Source organism: Notamacropus eugenii, chromosome 5 (assembly GCF_028372415.1).
Source record: "Notamacropus eugenii isolate mMacEug1 chromosome 5, mMacEug1.pri_v2, whole genome shotgun sequence".
Taxonomy (NCBI): Eukaryota; Metazoa; Chordata; class Mammalia; order Diprotodontia; family Macropodidae; genus Notamacropus; species Notamacropus eugenii.
In genome coordinates this window covers 222,515,573-222,539,427 of record NC_092876.1, presented here as the reverse complement: position 1 = coordinate 222,539,427, position 23,855 = coordinate 222,515,573, and the positions used below count along the sequence as shown (strand labels likewise).

At 35.3% G+C, this 23,855-nt stretch overlaps 1 protein-coding gene across 1 annotated transcript in view; it reads left to right on the top strand.

The window, feature by feature from the left end:
- Nucleotides 1-23,855, top strand: part of KCNH7 (potassium voltage-gated channel subfamily H member 7) — a 632,488-nt gene that overhangs the window by 71,961 nt on the left and 536,672 nt on the right. The window lies entirely within an intron of this gene.

Below are 23,855 nucleotides of genomic sequence, written 5' to 3'. Positions count from 1 at the left end.
TACTGTACTAGACTGAAAGAACATAAACATAGATGCAAGAAACTGTGTTCAAGGAATTTATAATCTAATAGGAGGAAAAAGCATTCAATAACCATAATACAAGAGAAGCTCAGGTGCAATGCCAGGAAGTAATCTAAGGAGGGAAAGATTACTTTCATTGGAGGAATGAGGTACAGCAGAAGATTTCATAGAAGTGGTGGCTTCTAAATTGGGCTGTGCAGGAAGGAAGATACTTTGACAAATGGAGTCAAGGAGTAGGAGACAGGGAAGTTCCATTCTAAGTCTGGCAAGTGTGATGAGCAAAGATATGGGGATGTGAGAGATCAAGATAGCAACAGAAGGAAAAGAGTAAGACGTTTCATCTAGAGTGGCAGTCAGCAAACCTAGTCCACTCATTTTTGTACCTAATTTTTTTTTTTTGTAAAAACCATTTTCTGGGGGTAAAAACAGTCCTTGGACAGAATTTGGCCATGAGGTCATAGTTTGCCAAACTCTGGTCTAGAGAACAGAGTGAATAAGATAAGGAAGATAATAAGAAATAAGACAAGAAACTCACAATCATATTGCAGAGGGTTTAGAATACTAGGATCTGTAGTTTATGCTTTATTCAGTAGACATTAGGAAATGACAAGATTTTTGAATGAAGATTTTTGAATGTGGTTAACTGTGAGTTAGGAAATTTAGGCAGTGAAACAAATACTGGATTCAATATAGGATAAAGTGGAGTCAAGACAATGAAGAGGCTGTTATAATAGTCTAGGCAAGGAAAGACAAGGACTTAAACTATACTCGTTGCAATAGAAGAAAGTGAAGTATAGCTGTAAGAAATACTGTTGTGATAAAAATCACTAGAACTTGGAAACTAATTGGATTTTGAAAGTGAAAGAGAAGGAGGGGGAAAGATCAAAAACTCCTTTTCAAGTTTTAAGCCTGAGTAACTGGGTGGATAGTGATATTATCAACAGAGCAAAGTTAGTAAGAAAGGGAAAAGCCAGGAGTTTAAGAGACAATACTGTTTGAATCACAGTAAGTTTGAGGGGCCATGGGCATATCCTGGTAGAGATACCTAGTAGACAGCTGTTAGAAATTCAGAATTTTTGAGTTCTGGGAAGAGTTTGAGAGGGCAAAAAGAGCTTTTAAAATCCATGTACATAGAGAGCAATGATATCTTATGGTGTCCTTTATCTCACATCTTGTAAGCAATTCCTCATTGATCATATCATCACCTACTCCTACATACTATGTGCCTCTCCATTGTTTTGGGGGTTACCTGGAACTTTAATTCTTCAGGGACTATGGTACTCAATTACATATATATATATATATATATATATATATATATATATATATATATATATATATATATATATATATATATATATATATATATATATATATGTGTGTGTGTGTGTGTGTGTGCGTGTGTGTGTGTGTATGTACATATACACACACACATATATAACATCATGAGAAAATGCATATACCTTTGGAACAACTATGTAGACTGTCCATCCAACTGTATAACTCAGTATGAAGAGTAAGCATTCTTTATTAATTTGGTTTCTCCTTTGTGGAGAATTAGATCAACTCTTCTGAGTTATGTTTTTAATTGGATCTGCAATTTGCCCTCTACCTATAAATGAAGACCAATGACTGCTTTGCAGTTTACGGTCTTAGAGATCCATGTAGAGGTTGAGTGAGCTGCCCAAAGTCAAACAGGCAGTATATGTATCAAGCAAGACATGAACATAGGCCTTCCTGATTCTAAGGGCAGCTCTTGCATAGATGGGCATCATACTGCTTCTGCCGTGCTTTGGAGCTTAATGCAACCAACGTAGTGTCATTAAGAAACAGAAATATCTAGAAGATCTCACCATCCATAAGAGAAAGGTTCAAAACTAGTCTTAAATTGTCTTTGATTCTCATATAGATACTTTAAATCCCATGCAGTTTTAATACTGCCTTTAATACCAACAGTGTTTTGTTTGCATTGGTTCTGGACATTTAAAACCACAGCTCTCTACTGGCTAAAAAGTATAAAATTTATTGTGACTAGAAGATCCTACTTAAAAAAATTAAAGATTAAAATTTCTGCGAAAGTAGTTCCTTGCCCTCTTTGGAAATCCTAAGCCTATATCTGAATAAATTCATAGGGCATTTAAATTCAAAAGGAATAAAAGTCATATTAATTTTATATATTTGCTGCCTCTGGACATTTACTGCCTGTACCGTCCATTTGGCAATTAATCTTGTGCTACTCTGTGACATCTCATGTACTGAGCTCTTATATAACTTTTCATGTGTTTGTGTTTTATTTCCCTGATTAGATGTCAAGTTCATTGAGGCTAAGGGCTTTCTCTTACTCTGTTATGTATTCCTCATGGTATTTAATATATAGCTGCAGATTTACTGATTAGCTTCAATGAAGGAAACACAGAAAGACAACATGCTTTAGTGGATAAGACACTGGGCATGGAGTTAGGAAGACCTGGTTTCAAGTTCTTCCTTGGACTCTTAATAGCAGTGTGACAAGTTACTTAACTTCTGTATTCCTTGGTTTCCTCATTGATAAAATGAAGGAGTTGAAATCAATGACATCTAAGATCCCTTTCAGTTTTCAAACCTATGATGCTATAATTAGAGTAGGGGTAATTTTATATGAAATTTACCTTCATATTCTTTTCTGAATTGATTTCTATTGATGCCTTTCATTTTTACATTATATTAATTTTTTTTTTTTTTACTAAATTCTCCCTTTACCCAGACAGCTAATCCTTGTAACAAAGAACTTTTTAAAATAAAGTGGAAAAAAAGCATCTTTGCAAACCCAAACTACACATCAACCATAACACACCCTCTTACTTGATGGGATTTTTTTTTCAGATTCCATGGGTTTAATTATTACATCTCTAAAAATTACTCCTATATCTATCTATAAGGCAACCCTAGTCTATATACTGAGCTCCACTAATGTATCTCCAACTGCCTATTAGACACGTGGAACTAGATTTCCTGTAAACATCTAAAACACAAAATGTATCAAAAAAGACCCCCCCATCTTCACCCAAAGTCCATTCTTTTTCTAGATTTCCTCATTTTGAACAAGAATTCCAAATTCCTTCCAGTCACTCAGTCACATCCTTCAAGTTTTCTTCAGTTCTGCACTCTCCTCTTACCTCACATGATCTAGTAAGTGGCAAAATATTTTTGCTTCTACTTCTGCAAAATGTTTGTTCCCTTCTATCTGCTCATTCAATCACCAGCCTAGTTCAGTTACTCGTCACCCATCTTCTGGATTATTACAATTGATTCCTAATTGGTAACCCTTCCTCAAGTCTTTAGCCACTCAAATCCATCCTCCCCACAGCTGTTAAAGTAAGTTTTTGAAAGTTAAACCTGACCATGTCACTCCCCTATTCAATAAAGTCCAACGGTTCCCTATTATCTTTAGAATCAAATAAATTATCCTATGTTTGGCTTTTTTAAAATTTCCTCACAGCATCCAGTCTGTTTTTGAAATATATATCACTATTCATGTAATCCTTCCAGTCATAGGCAGGAATGCATGGACATTGTAACCTCTCTTGTCCCTTCAAGAGGGAGAAGAAATAAAATGAATGTATAAATATGGATCCTCATTATCCCTTCATTAGTTTTATCTCTGATAATAAAATATCTGATGAAGAAAAAAAAGGGGGAGGTCTAGGGCAGAGGTAGGGAACCTTCAGCCTTGAGACTATATGTGGTCTTCTAGGTCCTTGAGTTGTGGCCTTTTGACTGAGTCCAAGTTTCATAGAACAAATCCCTTTATTAAGGGGATTTGTTCTGTGAAGTTTGGATTTAGTCAAAGGGCTGCACTTGAGGACCCAGAAGACCACATGTGACCTCAAGGTCACCGGTTCTCCACCCCTATATAGGGAGAGAGACAGTGAATTCTGTTTTGGATGTATTGAGTTTAAGTTGTCTTCTGTACATTTTAGTGTGTGTCTGAAAGGCAGTTGAATATGAGAGAGTAGAGGTCAGCAGAGAGATTGGGACAGGAAAGGTAGATTTGAGAATCTTCAGCATGGAGAGGGTAATTAAATCCATGGGAACCAATGAGATTACCAAGTAAAATAGTATAGAAGGAGAAGAAAAAAGGGACCAGGAAAGAACCCTGAGAGACACCTATGATTAGAGGGTGTGCTATGGAGGAGGATCCAGCAAAAGAGACAGAGAAGCAGCAGTTAGAGAGGTAGAAAAAGAACCAGGATAGAGTTGTATCCTCAAACTATAGAGATAATAGAGTGTCAAGGAGAGAGTCATCCACAGTGTCAAAGGCTGCTGAGAGGTGGAGGAGAATGAGAATTGAGAAAAGGGTTTGGCCACTAAGAGATCATTGGTGACTTGGAGAGAGCAGTTTTGGTGGGGATGATGAGGTCAGAAGCCAGATTCTAAGGGAGTAAGAAGAGAGTGAGAGAAGAGAAAATGGAGATATCTATTGTACTAGGTGAGAGCTTGCTTATTTACATGTTGTCCTTCCCAGTTAGAATGTGAGCTTCTTGAGAACCCTCATCTACATGCTTGGTTTTCACATTTAAATGTTTTTTACCTTTCTTTTAATTCCCAGCATTTAGCATAATTCCTGAAACATAGTAAATATTTAATAAATGTAGCTTTAAAGGTCAAAAAAGTAAAATATAATTTCCTCACCATATTTCAAATTTTTTAAAATTTTAGCTTTCTTAATTTAATTGTTTTTTTCTATTAACAAAAATTTATTTTCACTCTTTCCCACCTCTCCTCACTCCTACCAGTTGGGGGATGGGAGTGGGGAAGAGCTCTTGTAACAAATATGCATAGTCAAGGAAAACAAATGCCCTCATTGGACATGACCAAAAATTATATTTCTCTTTCTGCACACTGAGTCCATTATTTTTCTGGCAAGAGGTGGGTAGCATGTTTCATTATAAACCCTCTGGAATTATTGTAATTACATTGGTGAAATATTTAAGAGCTCTGTTTGAGTTTTAAAGACTTCAACAATTTGGCCACAACCTACATTTCCAACTTTATCATACATTGATGTTTCTGCATTCTATGGAATAAGATTGACTCTCTTGCCCTTCCAACATGATACGCTATCTCGTATACTGAGCTCCACTCTGTGACAGCATTGGCTTTTTCCCAATTATATAATGCATTCCCTGCTAACCTATACCTCTTAAAATCTTTTGTTTACATCAAAACTCAGTGGTAACATTACCACATGAAACATTTCCTAATGCCCTAGTAACTAGTCCCAACTTTTCCCCATGTTAACTATTAACTTGTATTTGTTTGGTAGGTAGGTAGGTAGATGGATAGATGGATAGATAGATAGATAGATAGATAGATAGATAGAAAGACAGATAGATAGATAGAAAGACATATAGATAGACAGACAGATAGACAGATGGACACCGAATGAATACAAGCATAACTATATATATATATATATATATACATATGTATATGAATATATGTACATATCATCTGTACCTTTCATATGCTAAATAAAAGGTCCTCAAGGGCAACAACTGTCTTTTTGTCCCCCGTGCCTGGAACAAAGGTTGGCACAGACAAAACACTTAATAAATGCTTGTTGATTGATTGATACTTTCACTTTGACCATAATTGTCAGAAAAATTGGCAGTGTTATGGCAGTGATAGCAAATACATCTGTCTGGATGCCTAAGAAGTCCCACATCGTGAAGAAATACTGCTTAGATTTCTCACACCCTTCTCCTTTTCCTTCTTTCTGCTTGTAACTGTCCTTTCATATAATTTTTGCTACCCATTTGTATTCTTTCTTAACACCTCTAAAAAAATTCATCCAATTTATATGTAACTACTCCTTAGAAACTGTCTCTCAAAAATTGGAATGCACCCTTGATGATTGGACTCAGTGACTTTTTTCTACTTCCTTTAACTTTTATACTATATTAAAAACAAATCTAACATAAAGCTGCTGTCAATCAATTAGTAAATATTTATTAAACTCCTACTATGTGCCAGGCACTGTGCTAAGCTCTGGAGATACACTAAGAAGTTAAAACAAAAGCAGTCCCTGTTCTCATGGCATCCAAGTAAATAATTACAAAGCTAGGGGTCTCAGGGGGGGTTAAATAGAAACTAATTAACATAGATGAAACACTAGAATTAAGATGGGTTGGGAAAGATTTCCTGTAAAAAATAGGATTTTAGTCGGGATTTAAAGGAAGCCAGAGAAGTCAGTAGGTGAAATGGAGAAGAGAGAGCATTCCAAGTATAAGGGAGAGCCAGAGAAAATGCCTGGAGACAAGAGATGGAATACTTTGTTTATGTAACAGCCAGGAAGCCAGTGTTGCTGCATCAAAGAGTACATGGCAAGGAGTAAGGTATAAGACAACAGCAAAGGTTTATAAATATTTTTGTACCTTTTAGTTCCTTCTGTTGCCTTTCTTGGAGTATATAGTAATAGCAGTATTACTGGGTCAAAAATAATATGTACAATGTAGCAACAGGTATAGTCCCAGGTTATTTTCTAGAATGATTAATCAAAAAAACCAGCATCACCAAGAGTTAATTAATTTTCCTGTCTTTTTGTATATTAAAATGTTTATGATTGTTGATGATTTGGTTCCCAATAAAAACGGAAATGAAAAAGAATGTTCTTATCTTTCATCCACTGGATTGGATGTTAGTAAAATGTTCTGGTTACTTAAAAATTAATTCATGTTGCCACCAAATGATACACCTCTTATCTCTTCCCCAGCTCTCAGCCATAAGACCCAATTTGGACACTGAAATCATAAGCTGCAGAGGTACTTTTGACAGACAACATATAAATAAAAAGGGCCATTAAGATAAAGAGGGAAAATGTTGAAAGAACAAGTCTCTATAGAGCAACAAAAATATTTCAGTATATTTCCTAAAATATTTCAAACATGCAGTTAAAAATTAAGTTTGTTTCAAAAAAATTAATATTGTTTTTGAAAATAAACCAACAAGGATGATGAAATCTTGATGATAAGGAAAGCAAACTGCTGTCCAGTCACATGACATGCCCACTGGCTTGGATGGAACAATGATTACAATGATTACAGATGCAAATGTGAAGAGATCAGCTTTTATAATTCCAGAGTAGAAATGGCTAGTCCTGAATTTCACCTTTTTCTCCTCTCAGTCTGTCTATTAAATTCCAAAAGAGGATTTCCAAGGACTCTAATCTCCTGGTTTCCTTCTTAAGCTGTCTACTTTATCAGCACTTCTTTTGTTGGCTCCTCTTTCCTTTGACACACACTATAGACCTCAGTACTGTCTTTTTAAGTCTCCAAGGTTTAGTGAGAAGTATATGATTTCTTTTAATCATGATAAACCCTGTGGTTTTTTTCTTTTATAGTCTAGTCTCATTTTTTTCCACTAGTTGTGTGCCATATGCCAACATCTCAGGTTCAACATGGCAAGGACAGAGACTGTACAATTGTCACTTAGTCAATAAGTATTTATGAACTGCCTACTCTGTGCTAAGCATTGTGCTAAGTACTTGAGGATACAAATACCAAAAAAAAAAAAAAAGACAGTTCCTGTCCTTAAGGAGCTTATAATTTAGTAAGGTAAGGCAACACACAAACGGAATCTGGAAAAGTGGAGGGGATGAGGAGTAACCAAGGGCCATGATGGAGAGGCACAGAGGAATGGATCCAAGTGTATAAGGAGGAGATGGCTCTCTTGAGCATCTTCCTTAAATAAGGGGTTGGACAGTTTGAAGTTCTGAGTTCTGCCCTCCAATCTGAGAGACAGAGGGTACTGATGAGATCTGAGTACCAAAGCTCATTGGACCTTACAATATGATGAGTTTCATTGTAAATAATGTTTTTTACATTCTGATCTCCATAACCACACTTCTTTATGATTACTCCTTCTTCATGTCTATCAAAGGTCATAGTCATTGCCATTTTGAAGTCTTCCATATGTAATTTTACTTATAAGTAGTTTGTTGGCCAGATGTACACATGTAACTAATTAATCAATCCCCAGACACAAAGAAAAGACTAGTATCCTGGCTAAATGACTATTGGGTTTGTTTTAATTAGGTATTACACAAATATTTGCATTAGAAACCTGTCCTTGTTGTGGCATAATTGTTTCAATGGATAGTTTTATCTTAAGGTTGTGTTCACCCACACCAAGCTAGACTTAGTTGTCGTGTTAGAAAATACAACTGGCTTTGGAGTGAACCACTTCTCTTTTTCAGTTCAGAATTGACATGTCTAAAATCTCAGAAATCCCTTTGGAATTAATCAACTCAGAAAGTGGCAACTATGGATTCCACATACATCACTTTTTTCTTAATTAGAATGATTAAAAAAATTAATTCTGATTCTCTGTGTAGCCAATGAAACTCAAATTTTGGTAGTAGAGTTTCTCTCTTTCCCCATCTCTCCTCTCCTCTCTTTTTCCCTTCCCTTCTCTCTCTCTCTCTCTCTCTCTCTCTCTCTCTCTCTCAACCCATCCTCTCTCTCTTCATTGAGTGTGTGTATATATATGTATATATATATATATATATATATATATATATATATACTCTCTTTTACTTCTGTTAAATATATCTGTTTTTCAAAGGCAAAAATATGATTTAGGCATGACAAAAAAATTAAATCTACACAGACATTTTTAGTTATGTACAAATGAACAAAAAGCACAATAGGATCATTGGGGTAGCCAGAACCAACTGGAATTAGAGAAAAATTTAATGAGGGATAGGCCACATGGTGTCATGATTTGGAGGCAGAAGAGCTAAGTTCAAGTCATGGCTATGAGGCTTATTAACTGCGTAAATCAAGTCATTTCATTTTGTTTATGCTTAGTGAATGAAGAAAATTCCAGGGTTGGGGAGAGTAAGGAGTACAGATTGAGGATGAGAGAATATTCAATTAAATATGTGAAAAAATGGCCATTGACATACTATGTGTTTTTTGATATTAGGTTGACTGTTTTATAGTTTTCACTAAAAATTCAGTTGGAATCTCCAGCAAGACCAATAGGGAAAATCATAATAATATTAGATCATTACTTCACATTCACTGAATATTTTTTTCTTTGAACATCCCAAGAGTTTAGAAACAGTACAATCTATGCTGTGTGCTGATTTGTTTTTAAGAACAGCTGCGTTTTTCAGTCCTTTATTTGCAACCTAAGTTTGCATATTTTAAAAATTTGACTAATCAGTCTGTATTTGCTCATGTTTTGCTTCAGTATAACCCTTTGGGTTTATTTCCTATGACCAGGTAGACTTTTATCCTATTTATAGTAAAATAGGGTAGTTACTCTTTTAAATGAAATTTCCCTCTCCAGATAATGGCTCTGTAGGTATATACTCTCTCTACTATACTAATAATGCTTTCCAGAGTGATAGCTTTTGGGCAAAAGTAATGGGGACTCAGTGAATATTTTTATTATATGAATATTCATTAAATTTGTTTTCAGGCAGCCATTCAACTTTGTGAATTTTATAGCCAAGAACAGTCTAATTGAAAGAATTAATCAGGACTTGGAAAGTTTTGTAGGGATTTATGGGCATTTAGGATAGATGTTTTCTTTAAACAGGTATATCTTGGGAAATGTGCAGTAGGCTTAATTCTAGGCTATCTGATATATACTGGATTCATTTCTCAAGGTCAGAGTCTTTTGAACTACAGGGTTTAATTATCCAAATGATATGGAAGTCACTGTTTTTCTGAAGTTTCCTGGTTGGACTGTTTCCCTTCTATTTTAGAAAAAAAAAAACTTCTACTTTCAAAAATCACAGGAGACTATAAAACTGAACACAGTTAAGTAACAGGGGAAATGTCATCTATGAAAACTATTGGCCATGGAACGGGCAGTGAGCCTTACTTCTAGCTCTAATGCCACAATATCAGTGCCAGTCTCCAAAGGAGACAGCTGTTCTGAATATGTACAAACAAAAGAAGGAGTTACTATAGCAACCATAGAACCATGTGGAAAAGGCTCTCCCTGCAACTCTCCCCAGTCCTCCCCACCCTTCCTACTTTTCCTTTTGTGACTGCCCTTGGACCAAAATGATGCTGTGGTGCTTTGGATTTATACAGTGAGCCTGGGCCTGAGTACATTTGCACCTTGCAAGTCAGCAAGGAAGACTTGCACTTGGCCCAAGCACGTCAGGATCTATTGAGTCTGATGGCTGCTTGATTAGATAACTTTACCTCCCTCTCAGGAATACTACTAGCATTATTCATTCTCCATTTGATTAAATGATTGATCTCTTTTATCTTTTATCCTCCCCTCTGGATTTGCCACCCCTTTACTTTTCCCCTCCTTTTCCCACCACATCCCACTCCGGTCCTATGAACAAAAACTGGCCTTGGTGATTAACATCGGTGTACTTGGGTGATACTACAGTTGCTATTTAACTAGACAAAAAGAGAGTGATTTTGACCTCTGAGGTAACTGAATGATGCGGAATCCTCTGTCCTTTTCTCCCCTCTGATCCATCTGCTACAGCATATGGACATTTTTTTTCACATTCATGTAGCAATTTTTCTTGACTTTTAACCCTGATTCAGGGAAAGAAAGAGAAAAAGCCTTATCTCAAATCAGTAAACATCCCTTAGCATTGCTGCAGTCATTTCCCTACAACCTTTAATTCTTTAAATGGATCAGAAAACACTTCTTCACTCAGTTCTGTTCTGCTATACTTCACAGGACCATTGATTTAGCAGTTTAAGGAATCTTGGAGTCCATAGTCAAACAGCCACATTTGCAAGAAGAGGAAACTGAGGCCAAGAGAGTTAAATGACTTGCCTAGGATCATAAAGATAATAAATTTCTGAGCTGGGATCTAACCCCAGGTACTCCTGACTGGAATCTCAGTGCTCTTATCCACTGCACTATGCTGAAGGATAAACTGTTTTCCAAAAGCTCATTTCTAAGCCAAGGGATAAATTGTAACTCTAAAGGCATTTTCCTATAGAAACAATGACAGAAACAGTGGTCAGATTCCCAGGACACCCCATGAAATTTGTTTAATTTATAAAGTAACCAAAATAGCAGGCATATACAATGGGGAAATAGTAGAAAATACACATGCAAGACACTACTTCAATTACACAGGGTTTCCTGATGCTATTAAAATTTGCAAAAGACTGTAAGCAGTCCCAGTCAACCCCAACCTGAAAGTCATTCTATCTAAAATGTAAATGGTTAGTGTCAGAACAGTCATTGACTTGATAGGCAGTGATAGAACTGGAACATAATATACAGAAGCACTGAGTTCTGATTAAAGAGTGTCTGGGGAAGAGAAGGAAAGAGTGAAATAACAGTAATGGTGAAAGAAACTTCTACCTGAGTAATGTCATGGTACTTACTACTGCCTTTGCTAAACTCCTTCATCTACCCTTTACTTTGACTTTTGTGTCTCTCTGTGTTGTTTCCACACTGTTTGGTTCCTGAAGGGAGGATCCAGAATGCATAGAGGCAGATGGAGGAAGGGATGAGTGAAATACAGATGAGGAAAGGCTTCCCCAAGTCCAAAATAGATAGCACCCATTGGGAAGATTGTTTGACTTCCTGATTAGTGTTGGGATACCTGTCTCCACTGCTAGGAGATGCTTTTGTGTGGGGAGTGGAAGTTTCTTTGTCTCAGTATGTCTCTCTGTCTTTCATTTCTCTGGTGCTAAATACTCCCATACAGCCACCCTCTTCCTTCTTACCAGTCCATGTCCCTCTGCTTTCATCTCACACTTGTTGGAGAATATGATACAGAGAGGCACACCAAAGGTTTTGACTACTAATAACAACTAATAGCTAACAATTATATAATGCTAATTATGTGCCAGGTACTGTGCTAAGCACTGTATAATTATTATCTCATTTAAACCTCACAACAGCCTTTGGAGGTAGGTGTTATTATTATCATCCTCATTTTACAGATGAGGAAACTGAGGCAGGCAGTGGTTAAGTGATTTGTCCTTGGTCACACAGCTAGTAAGTGTCTGAGGTCTTCTTAGGTCTAAGTGAGTTCTTCCTGATTCTAGCCCCAGTACTGTATCCATTGCACCACCTAAAACCCGATTTTTCCAAGAACTAGCAGTGGCTACCTTTTTTCCGTGTATAAGCACAACCTACTTGTAGGGAAGTTGTTCTCGCTGAGGTATAGCCCGGTGTTGTCTCTTACACCCTGCTTCAGCTACTGACCCCACAGGTTGACAAGAGACTTGCAGGGTACTGCTTGCTGCCTGGGAGAAGGTGGAGCCCACTGAGTCATCCCATTTGCAAAGCCAGCCAAATGTTTTGTTTTCTGTTGTTGTTTCAGCCCTGTGACTATTCATCGGGGTAGGGAACTTTCCCATGAGGAGATAAACTGTGCTGATCCAGATGGGCAACTTATAGCCATAAGTAGTCATGTGAGAGAATTGCGAATGAATGAAAGAATAAGCATTAGTAAGCCCTGTGCTGAGTGCTGTGGTACAAACAGAAAGCAGGGAAAGTACCTTCTCTCAAGGAAGTCACATTCCAGTATGAGAGGTTAAGGGTCTCAAGCAGATGGAAATAAATCTTCTTTAATGACATTTCTATTGATAAAATCACATCTGTTTCATATGTGGAACTATTTGCCAATGACTTGGTTTTAGTTTTTTGATTTTGTTTTGCCTCATCCCTAAGTAGTTGCAACTACTGCGGCCTTCTCAGGGTTACACAGCAAGTGTGTGTCAAAGGGGTGACTTGAAGTCAGGCCTTCTTGACTCAGAGTTTGGTTTCCTAACCACTATACAACACTGCCACTAAGCTGTTTTTATGCACTGGACATTTTCAAGTCAATTGGTCATACAGCTAAGTAGTATATTAAATAGACTTTGGGTCAGGAATATCAAATCCTGCTTCAGATAATTACTGGTTATATAGCTCTCAATAAGTTACTTAACTTCTTCCAGATTTGATTTTCTCTTCTGTAAAATGGGCGTAATGACTACTTACCTGACAAGGTTGTTATAAATAAAAAGATGAGATAACATGGCTTGGCAATACTTAAAGTATTATATGAAAGGTAGCTATTATTATTAGCCATGATAATAATTTTATTCGATCAGTATTGGTGCTTTATCTAATATGCATTATTAATATTTGTTGATAGCAGTGTATTAATATGTCAATTATTAGTTAGGTCAAAAATAATATCTATTATTATTATTAATAATAATCATAGTCTGGGAGTATCTACTTATACTTAATATCATTTAAGTTTTAATACTGAGATATTTGAAATTTCTAATTCCTCCAAAGGTAAATATTATATATTCTCTTAAGTCTAGTTCTTCAATGCCTAAGTTGGAGAGTAGACTTTTATAAGCCCGAGAAGCCCTAAGTAGATTTATTGGAGTAAAAGTCTGAACATAAGCAAAGAGGTTTTAGGGGCATACAGTCACAGTTTCTGCCGTTATCATGTCTGGATGGTCCCAGTTAGGTGGAAGTCAACATGCATAGAGTTAGACAAAAAAGGGAAAGAAACCATTTGAAATACTGGAGTCAGAGTTCTATTTCCACTTACCAGGCATTGCAGCTGCTGATAATCAGGGCTCCTACTAACATATATTATCCCTTGAATTTTATTTCCATAATTACTTAGGTATCATCCAAACTTTTTACTGTGTGAATTATTTTAACTTCATGTAAGCTATTAAGCTTATTTGAGTATCTAAGAATTTTAATGATACAGGACTGATAAGTACACGTTTATTGTTTAGTTGTTTTCAGTCATGTCCAACTCTTCATGACCCCATCTGGAGTTTTCTTGACAAAGATACTGGAGTAATTTGTCATTTCCTTTGCTAGTTCATTTAACAGATGAGGAAATTGAAGTAAAGAAGGTTAAGTGACTTGCCCAAGGTCACACAGCTAGTAACTGTATGAGGCTAGATTGGAACTCAGGAAGATGAGTCCTCCTGACTCCAGGCTCAGCACTCTATCCTCTGTCGCCTAGCTATCCCAATAGGTGCACATAGTAGGCATTCAATAATCAATTAATAATCACTTATTAATATCCTACTATATGTTGGATATTTTGGTAGTCACTGGGAAAAAATAAAAGGAGTTTACTTGCAAGGACCTTACATACCTTCTCCCTTCCTCCTCCCTACTCTCATTTTTTTCAATTTCCAATTAGAATTCAAGTTTCTTGAGGACAAGAACTGTCTTTTTGTTTGTATTTGTTTCCACAGTACTTAGTACAGTACTCAGCACATAGGAAGAACTTCGTAAATGCTTGTTGGTCTCATCTTCTATCAGGGGAGTTAACTAGGACATGTATAAGCATGCAGAGCGTAAGTATGAAGTGAATAAATGCAACTATTTACAAAGTAGTTAAATACTAGTTAATTTGCTACGGAGGGTATTAGCAGTTAGGAAATTAAGACTGATTTCATAAAGAAGATGGCATCTGAGCTGAGTTGGAATGATTCTGTGAAGTAGAAGTCTAGAAGAACATCCCAAATAATATAGCAGTACAAAGGCATGGAGATGGGAAATTAAGTGCTGTGTGAGATGAATTGAGAGAAGACCAATTTGACTGGATTACAGTGTCCACTGAGGCTGAAATGACAGGTTGGGTTCAGGTTTCATGGGGTTTTAAAAGCTAAACAAAAGAATTTATATTTGATCTTAGAGATAACAGAATGCTAGTAGAGTTAGTTGAGCAGGGTAATGACATGGTCAGGCAAGCGTTTAAAAAAAAGTCATAGTAATGCACTGTATGGATAAGCTATAGCAGGGAGAGACTTCAGGCAGTGAGAACAATTAAAATGGTGTACAATAACCTAGGTGAGAGGTGATGAGGATCTGCACTAAGGTGGTAGCTGCGTGAGGTTCAGAGAGGTTAAAGAATTTGCCCATGTTCATATGACTTGGATTCATTTGTTCTTTAGCTCTCTCTAATATTCCTCCAATCAGTTTCTGAATTTTGTTTTCCGGATTTGTTTTCTGGATTCTGTTTTTTTTTCTTTGTGAATAACGTGATGTTGACATTAGCAGGAGATTGTCCTATTTTTTGCTCTCATCTATTTTTTTGCACTGCTCTTCCTTAGTCCTCTCCTCATCACATGGAAACAAAAATAAAGTTGCTATAAATTTTCATGTGGGTGTTAGTACATTTTTATATTACTCCATATTTATAATTTATCTGTATATAGCTATAGATGAGCTATATATGTATAATATGAGAAAAACAGTAGAGTTCTAAGTCAGGGGTGGACAACCTGCGGCCTCAAGGCCAGATGTAATGCTCTAGGTCCTCAAGTGCAGTCATTTGACTAAATCCAAACTTCACAGAACAAATTTCCTTAATAAAAGGATTTGTTCTGTAACACTTGAACTGTGTGAAAAGGTCACACTCAAGGACCAAGAAGGCTATGTGGAGCCTTGAGGCCTCAGGTTCCCTACCCCACACATGTTCTAAGCCTTTGTAGTAGTTAACCAAAACATTTTTAGTGACATAGAACAGATCTATTTAGACACAAATTCATGACAATTAAAGTTAAATGGCTATTGATTTTTCATTTCTTCATCATACTTAACATTATGAAAAGACATCTTTAGCCCTGGTAAAATCTCAGATATCAATTTATAGTTGAAACTAGCTAATACCTGCCTGTGTGTCTACATTAAACTACTAAGCTAAACTAAAAATTTGTAGTAACTTAGAAAAGAAATAATATAATTTACAAAAAAGATCAAAACCTAGATTTAGAGCTAAAAGCAATCATACAGGTCTTCTAGTCAGAAAATCATAGAATTAGAGTTGGAAGGCATATTAATGGCCATTTAGTCCAAACCATGCACAAAGGAGGCTCAGGCTATAATATATCCAATGAGTGGTCATTACATTTTGACAGATTAAGGTCCCGAGGTCCCAAAGGCTAAATGATTCCCCCAAAATTACACAAGTAATAACTAGTACAGCCAAGATTCCAGTTCAAATTTATTTTTTATTCCAAATTTAGTACACTTTTCTGTATGATGTTGCCAATAATTTTAGGCATAGTAGATAGTCATGGGGGAAACAGTTTTCATTTTATGGTTTGGGTTTTTTAAAATTCACGTATATCATTCTGCATTGCTACAAAATTTTTTTAAAAAGACCCTTAGAATAACCTTGTAAGTTATTATCAACATGTATTAAATTTTATCTGCATTTAGGCTACAAAAGATATAAATATGATATCTTCAGTTATAAAGATATCCCCAAAAGATTTCCTGGTTAAAATAATGATTTAAAATGTATTCTTTTCAAACATACATTTAAAATGTCATTTTCTGGTCCCTTGAAGAAGCCACATAGACCATAAAACTTAGAATCATGACCTAAAAACAAAGCATTGTTAGAACTTTTGGTTTGTTGGTAATTCTATGAACATCTCAGAGACTTCCTGCTCACTCTACATATTCCAACTCTAGTTAGATCAATGTTTTAGCTTGATATTTACAACATAAGGGGTTTTGGCAATAATATCAATACATGAAATTTTTTTCTACTTTTGAGGTGGAAATTGTAAGGGGAAAAAAATTAAATATTCTTGCCATTAGGCACTGCTAAAAATCCATAATATTTATTTACTAACATAGATGAGTGGTAGAAAAAACTAATTTGTCACTGTTACAAATTTTGCTTCCACCACCTTAATTTCCAGTATGACTCTCAAAATATCCATTAGCCATCACTCTTAATATTTATCTGCTTCACATTCATACTGCTCCGCCCTACCGTTTCTTGACCTTAACCTTCTGTCTGATTATTCTTTAGCCATTTGGGCATTATCTTTCTGTTAATCGATCAGTCTTTCTTAGCCCTGTTTTCTAGCACCTATGGAAGTTTTCATACCTGTCAGGCTGACACACACCTGACAGCTGACAGGATATGAAAAAGGAGCAGGGAGGTCAGGTGACCTATAGGGAATGGAAGGACCCGCTGGGGAAGGGTGAAAAGGAGAGAAAGACTTGTGTAAATTTCGATGGAACACTCTCCTGCATTTTGGAAAAGATTTTAGTACAAGGACTTTCACTAGATGGTGCTTTAAAGTATGAAAATGGACAATGTGCTGATGTCTATTCAACATAAGATAAATGGAATACAACATGGCAAGGGAATGATTAAGAGAGAATATACTTGTAGGACTGCTTGGCAGCTTATATAATTTATTTACCAGCTTAGTCAATCAGTCACTGAGTATTTAAGTACCTACTTTATGTTGAAAGATGTGATCAAGAAGATGCAACTTCTCTTAAATTGCTTATGATGTAGTTGAGGAAAGTCATGGTACAATTAGACAACAATATGAAACAATAGGGGCATTACACATGCCATAGAGTTCAGAAAAGCTATATACTAGGGTATACCAGAGAACTCAAAGAAGATAATTAATTAGCCTCATGTTATAATAGGATTAATTGAAGAAACTAGAAATGTTTAACCTAGAGTCAAGAATATTTGGGGATTGAGGAGACATGGTAGTATTCCATATAATGCCCCCTAACTATAACTATACCCCAAGCTTTTATCCTAGGTCCTCTTCTTACTCTGCTTTCTCATTTGGTGACCTCATGAGTTCTCATGTATTCGTCAGCTCTATACAGGTGATTCCCATATCCCTCCTTCCATCCCTAGTTCCTTTGCAGAGTTCTAGTCACATATCTCTAGCTACCCATTCAATATTTCAGACTGGATACCAAGTAAGCATTTTAAACATTTCTAAAAAAGAACTCAGTCTTTACTTTACCCCAGATCCAGACCCCTTTTCTGTTTCTGTTGCAGGCTTAGCCGTTACTGTAGTCACCCAAGTATTCAGCCTTAGCATTTTCCTTAACTCTTCACTGTCCATCATCCCCACACAGCCAGGTAGTGAATAAATTTTGTCATTTCTACCTATATGACATTACCTACATATGAGCCATCTCTCTAAACATAGCCACTATACTATTTAAAGCCTTCTTTACCACTCAATTGAACTATTACAATGATATCCCAATTGGTCTCCCTAGCTCTAATCTCTCCTCCCTCTAGTACATCCTCCACATAGCTGATAAAATGATTTGCCTAAAATATAGGTCTGACCATGTCACTCCTCTACTCAATTAACTCTGATTGCTTTTAGAATAAACTCTGTTTGGCTTCTAAATCTTCTTACATATTTAGAATATAGCCCTGACCTATAGTGATGTGCAAATTATTTTCATTTTAAATTTATTTTGGTTAAAATAATACCATTAAATTGATTGTCATACAATAAGTACAACTTTTATATATTGAAAGAAACTTTAAGAAGGAATACATAGTTTTGTCATAGTCATTCATTTTTCATGATTTGGTATTGAAGTCACAGAATTTTAACCTATTGAATTTTGCATTATGGAACACATTTTTATTATATTGCTTATTAAGTATGACCCTTCTTTTCCAAGTCATTATAGCTTCATTATAGCTCAAAACTGTTCAGTAGTTAAAGCCTATTAACATAGTGTTCTGGTGATAATGTTATAATACTTTAACATATAAATAGGGACTGTGAGACTTAGGGTGCAACTCATTACAGGTAGACCACTACTAGTTCTGTCGGGACCACAGATGGTCTAAACAGTTCTGATATTTTAGGTGTTACCTTGCCTTTGGCAACCCTAACCTTCTGGGCCACAATTTCCAACCCTCAACATTATTCTACTAGGAATTTTCCCAAATTGCTCTGTAAAAATTTAGGTAAAATTAAATATAGCAGGACTATTAAAAATGATAATTTGGCCATCTTTTTTCTAGGATGTTTCTTTTTGGTTGTTTTTTTTTTTATCTTTTAAGAATTGTTGATTTTTAATATCAGTTGTTTTATTATCTTATGAGAGAATTATTTTTTTAAAATAAATGTCATCTTTTTCAATGAAAAAAAAATGTGTTTTCTTTACCTTTGATGTTGCTATCCACCGGAAAAAAAGAGACACCCTTGAAATAAACATGCAGAGCCAAGCAAAACAAATTCCAACATTGGTCACTTTCACAAAATGCATATGTTCATAAGAGAATTATCATTTAATTAAATGAACCTAGTTTTCCTAATTTTTCATTGTGAATGGAAAGTGAATTGAGAGGATCATTTGAAAAGAGAAAAAGACAACAATAGCAATGAAAACTGGCCAACAGGAAAGAGCCAGATACCACTTTGAGGCAGCAAATTAGCTTTTCCACTTTAAAATTGTTATTTTTTTCCTCAGGAAGCATTTCTAAGACAGGTAACTCTGAAACACTTAGAAACTGTGAAATCGGTGTTAAGAGCACAGAATAACACCGTAATCTCTGTTAGTTGTTATTCTTTATGTAAATTATACATTGCTACTTAGTGAGATAATGCTCTATGCTGATCTTTCTAAGAAAGTTTTATTAGCATGTGTATCTGAAGACATTTAAAATGAGATGTTCAGGAAGACTATATTTCTATCTTTAGGGAAGTGTATATTTAAAGGGGGAAAGCCATGCAGAGCAGATGCTCCAGCGGGCCATGACACTGAAACTCAGTTTTGCTTTATAAAAACTAGGCCATGAACATTTGTCATATAATGAGGATTCAAAGGATCCCAACTCACTACATTTGAACAAGTTTTAAATACTGGTTTGTGACTTGAAAATATCATTCTCACAAAAAGGAAAAAAAAAAACAACAAAAAATGAATTTGATTGTCACACAACCAAGTCACAAAGTATATGATACCTTAAATTTTGTAAGGTACCAAAAGTAGAGTTACATCTACTTCCAACCATAGTCTAAAGGTTATCATGTATCCAGAAATAGCATTGAAGAAATGTAAAAATATTAAATATTCCACAGAGGTCTAAATTGTAATATTTCACTTAGCATAGATGTCATTAAATTGGTTTTTTGTCCAGTATGATAATAGAAATCATTCAAAGCCATTTAATTAATGTGGCTTCTAGAAGATAATATTCTCTTGCTGTTACGAATAAATTTATAAAATGCTAATAAGGTACTAAGGTATTTTCTGCATGGTGTAACACATTGTATTATTTTATACTGTAGGAAAGTGACATGTCATAACTAGCAGTAAGCCCATCCTGCTGAATATGACGCATGTCAATATTCTAATGGAGTTATAGATCTCTCTAACATCATTCGAAATGCTTATAAGTAATACATCCAAAGATCAATAAAATTTAGAAACCATTATACTAATAAAATGCTTTTTAATTTTATCTTCCCATAATCTTTCACTATTTCTTAGAATTTATTTTCATGGGTTTGGTGGGGGGGGGGGGTTGTTTGTTTATTTGTATTTATTTAGATTCAGAAGAAAAGTGGAAATTTATAATTTACTACATTGTACTGCGTAACAGGCCAATTTAAAGTTCACATATAAAAACAATACAGATGTAAGTTTCAATATGTATGCTTTCGTAAAGATTGTAGGGTAATAGATCTTGAATGGAAAGGGCCCTGGAAGACATTCTGATTCATCTCCCTCATCTTACCAATGAAGAAAAGTGTTTCAGTTTTGTTTTGTTTTTGTAAATCGTATCATTTTCACTACATGTATTGAACTCTTTAAAGGATTTATATAGAAAACATTTTTTAGAGTGGGTAAGCACTCCTCTTCTTCCTCTCCCCTCTACTTCCATTTCTCTCTTAGATAAATCTGAATTTTTCACCTTTAGGCTTTAGTTAAAGAATCGTTACATCTTTAATAAATAAGACAAGTAAATAAACAACTTAAGGCTAATACATTCATAACATGAGTCTCCTGATTAAATCAGAAGAAATTATTCTGAATGTTTATTTCTTGTCCTTGTTGATCAACATCCTGGACACTTGCTGCTAAACTATGACCAAAATGCTAAGGATGAAGGATTATCTGGGTATGCCTGAAAAACTAGGTAGTTTGGAATAAGATGTTCTTTTTAAAAAAAATCATGCTGCCATATTTAGTTACTAGTGATGTACATTAGAGGGGTACACCCTGATTACCAATTTATGAATAATCCAGTGCCTTGTAATATGTGGTTCAGAACATATACTTTCAAAATCAACATAGTGTTTGCCACATACAAATTATAGAAATACGATGGAATAGAATCATAGAAAACTGGATTTAGAATATGCTAAATGTCATTTTCAGGAACTTTTTATGGTCACAGTAGAACTATGGTCCTTATAAGGTAGAAAAATTTGATCTCAGTCTCTGAGTGCATTTCATTAATACATGTATATGTTTTGGTAACAACATATTTTCCTGAACATGATGAAAATACTGTGAAATCTCAAAGAGCTCTGATGTTGTTATATGTCAGCTATTTCCTCTACATGCATTAAGCTGTGTATACTTTAATAGCTGGTCTTCTGTTGGGTACCAAAAATGTCACATTTCTAACAATAGTAATGAGTTCTTCTGGATTTATGTAACCTTGTGCTCAGGATACAGAAATTCATTTCATTGTCAGACTCAAACCCAAAGCCTTTAAAACAAAAAGAACCTTCTATAATTTTGGCTTAATGGTATAATCTCCATGTCATGTGAGGCATTGGAGTTAGACTTTAGAAATGGATTCAAGTGAAAATAGAAAAGGCAAATGATGTGCATTTTGTAGTGTTCTCAAGTTTGAAAAATGTTGTCTCCATATCAAAAGTGTGAGTTGTGCAAACATTATTTTCACCACTTCATAAATGATAAAACTGAGATTATAGAGGTCTTGAACATGGTCATATACTGGTCTTGTCATTTCAGTGAGTTAAAGTACAATTTATTGCTGTTAGCTAAAGCACAAGCTTTCTTCAATAAGCTGTTAAAGATGACAATTTTGGAAAAAGGGAAAATTAACTAGACTAATTGGCATATGTGAACGGTCATCATTAATCAACTGCCTTTTCAATAAACTCTAAGAGATTTATTTGGGAGCCCCTTTCTCAAAGAAGTCTGAATCAGTCATGCCTAAAATTCAAGTATCCAATCATGGATGTTCCCATTTTAATCATAGCATGCACCAGCATGAAATGGTAAAACATAAAATTATATCCACAGGAATTTATCTCAATTTCTAACCTTCTGGATTCAAAGAAAAATAAAATAATAAACAGCCAAAATAAAATTTAACCAAAGTATTTCTAAATAAATAAAATTTGTTCCACAAAGACAGCGTAGAACCATGAAATTTCTACACATTTCACATTTGCAACATTGAACCTTAAAAGCTTCAAAGTAACTATTTGCCTGAAAGAAACTGCCTTTTCTCTCAAACATGAATAAACCTGGTTAGTACCTCAAGACAATTAATTTAGCCATGTTTCCTAAATCTTTGCTAATCAACTAAAACCAATGAAATAGAACCCACTGGTCCTTAAAAATTTCTTTCCCTTTTCAAGGATATAAGGATCCCTGAAAGCAGAAATTCCTCTTCATAATCTTTTCTCTAGCTCCTAATAAGAATCTCTATTAAGTCTGCACAGTTTAAGTTTTGCACAATCTGCTATCCTGGGACTAACTACCTCACTTCAAAAGGCTGAAGGATTTTGCAGCCCACTGTGCAAATTTCTTTCAATTTCAAGGATAATCATGTCACTTCTCCCAAATTCTACTTCCCTTGTCTATTCCACTTACTCCTTCATTTTCCCAAAGTTCACCATAACATCCATAGCCAAGGGATGTGTGAGGTGTCATCATGCCCTTGGGTTATCTAGATCTAAGATTTCTATCCATAAAGCCATATTTCTCTTACCTTACCTCCTAACTAGGAGCAGTTTATAGAATTCTTGCTTTCCTCTTTCCCCTTAGGCATGCACATTTTCTCTTTACTTACTTTCTAAGATTTTGTTCACGGCTATACTGTTGAAACATCTAACCACAAAGCATTAAGTCTCTAAGATCCTCTAAGAAGATTCCTTTCCTCTGATATTTAGAGGGAGGTTTTGTTGGTTTCTTTTTTTTTTTAAGTTCCCTTATGGGCATCCACTCTGCCTGTTCTCTAAAATCCTCTAGCTATTCTACTTATGGTAATTAAATTAAGATCACCATTCAGTAGACTGTCCCTCTCTTTGTTTCTGAAGCTCAAGTTCTCTTTATCTCTTAGGAGCAAGATGATAAGTCCTCCAAGATAATCCACTTCTAAAGTCTGTCTCTCTTCCATTGTTTAATTAATCTTCCTTCACTGGGTCTAAAGGTCCTAGTACTAGACAATTAAGAATCCCTGGGAAATTGAAATATTCTCCACCAAAGCGCTATGTAAACTTTAAGATACTCTTTAAATATGAATTGTTCTTGTTAATAATAATAGTGGTGGTAGTGGTGATGATGAAGATGAAGATGAGGATATTACCTCTAAACAGGGATTAGGAGTAGGAGAAGGGATGGTAGGTGAAGCAATGAACGTAAAATCATCCAGTCCCTTAAATCATCAGACGCCATCAACTTTCCAGCCATTTTAGCCATTTGGCCTTCATAACAAAAAATATACTTTTCACCCTGAAATACTTTAGAAACAACTATGCATAAAAGTTTAATATACTAATTATACATTTTTATTTAAAGTATATCCCCTAAAAAAAACATGCTGAATTGAACACTGCATCATGATTCCACTAAATACCCTTAGATACTTCAATAAATCTACGGCCTCAACAATGTGAATTCTCTTTCTACTGGTGCACAGTCAACACTCTTTATACTTGGTGTAAAATCATTGTTTATACAAAAACATGCTACACTTCAAAATCCTGTTTTATGTAATAGAAAGAACACTGCATCAGGAATCAGAAGCCTTGGTTGTGGTTGTGGTTTCTTCATTAAAGAGTTGAATGACT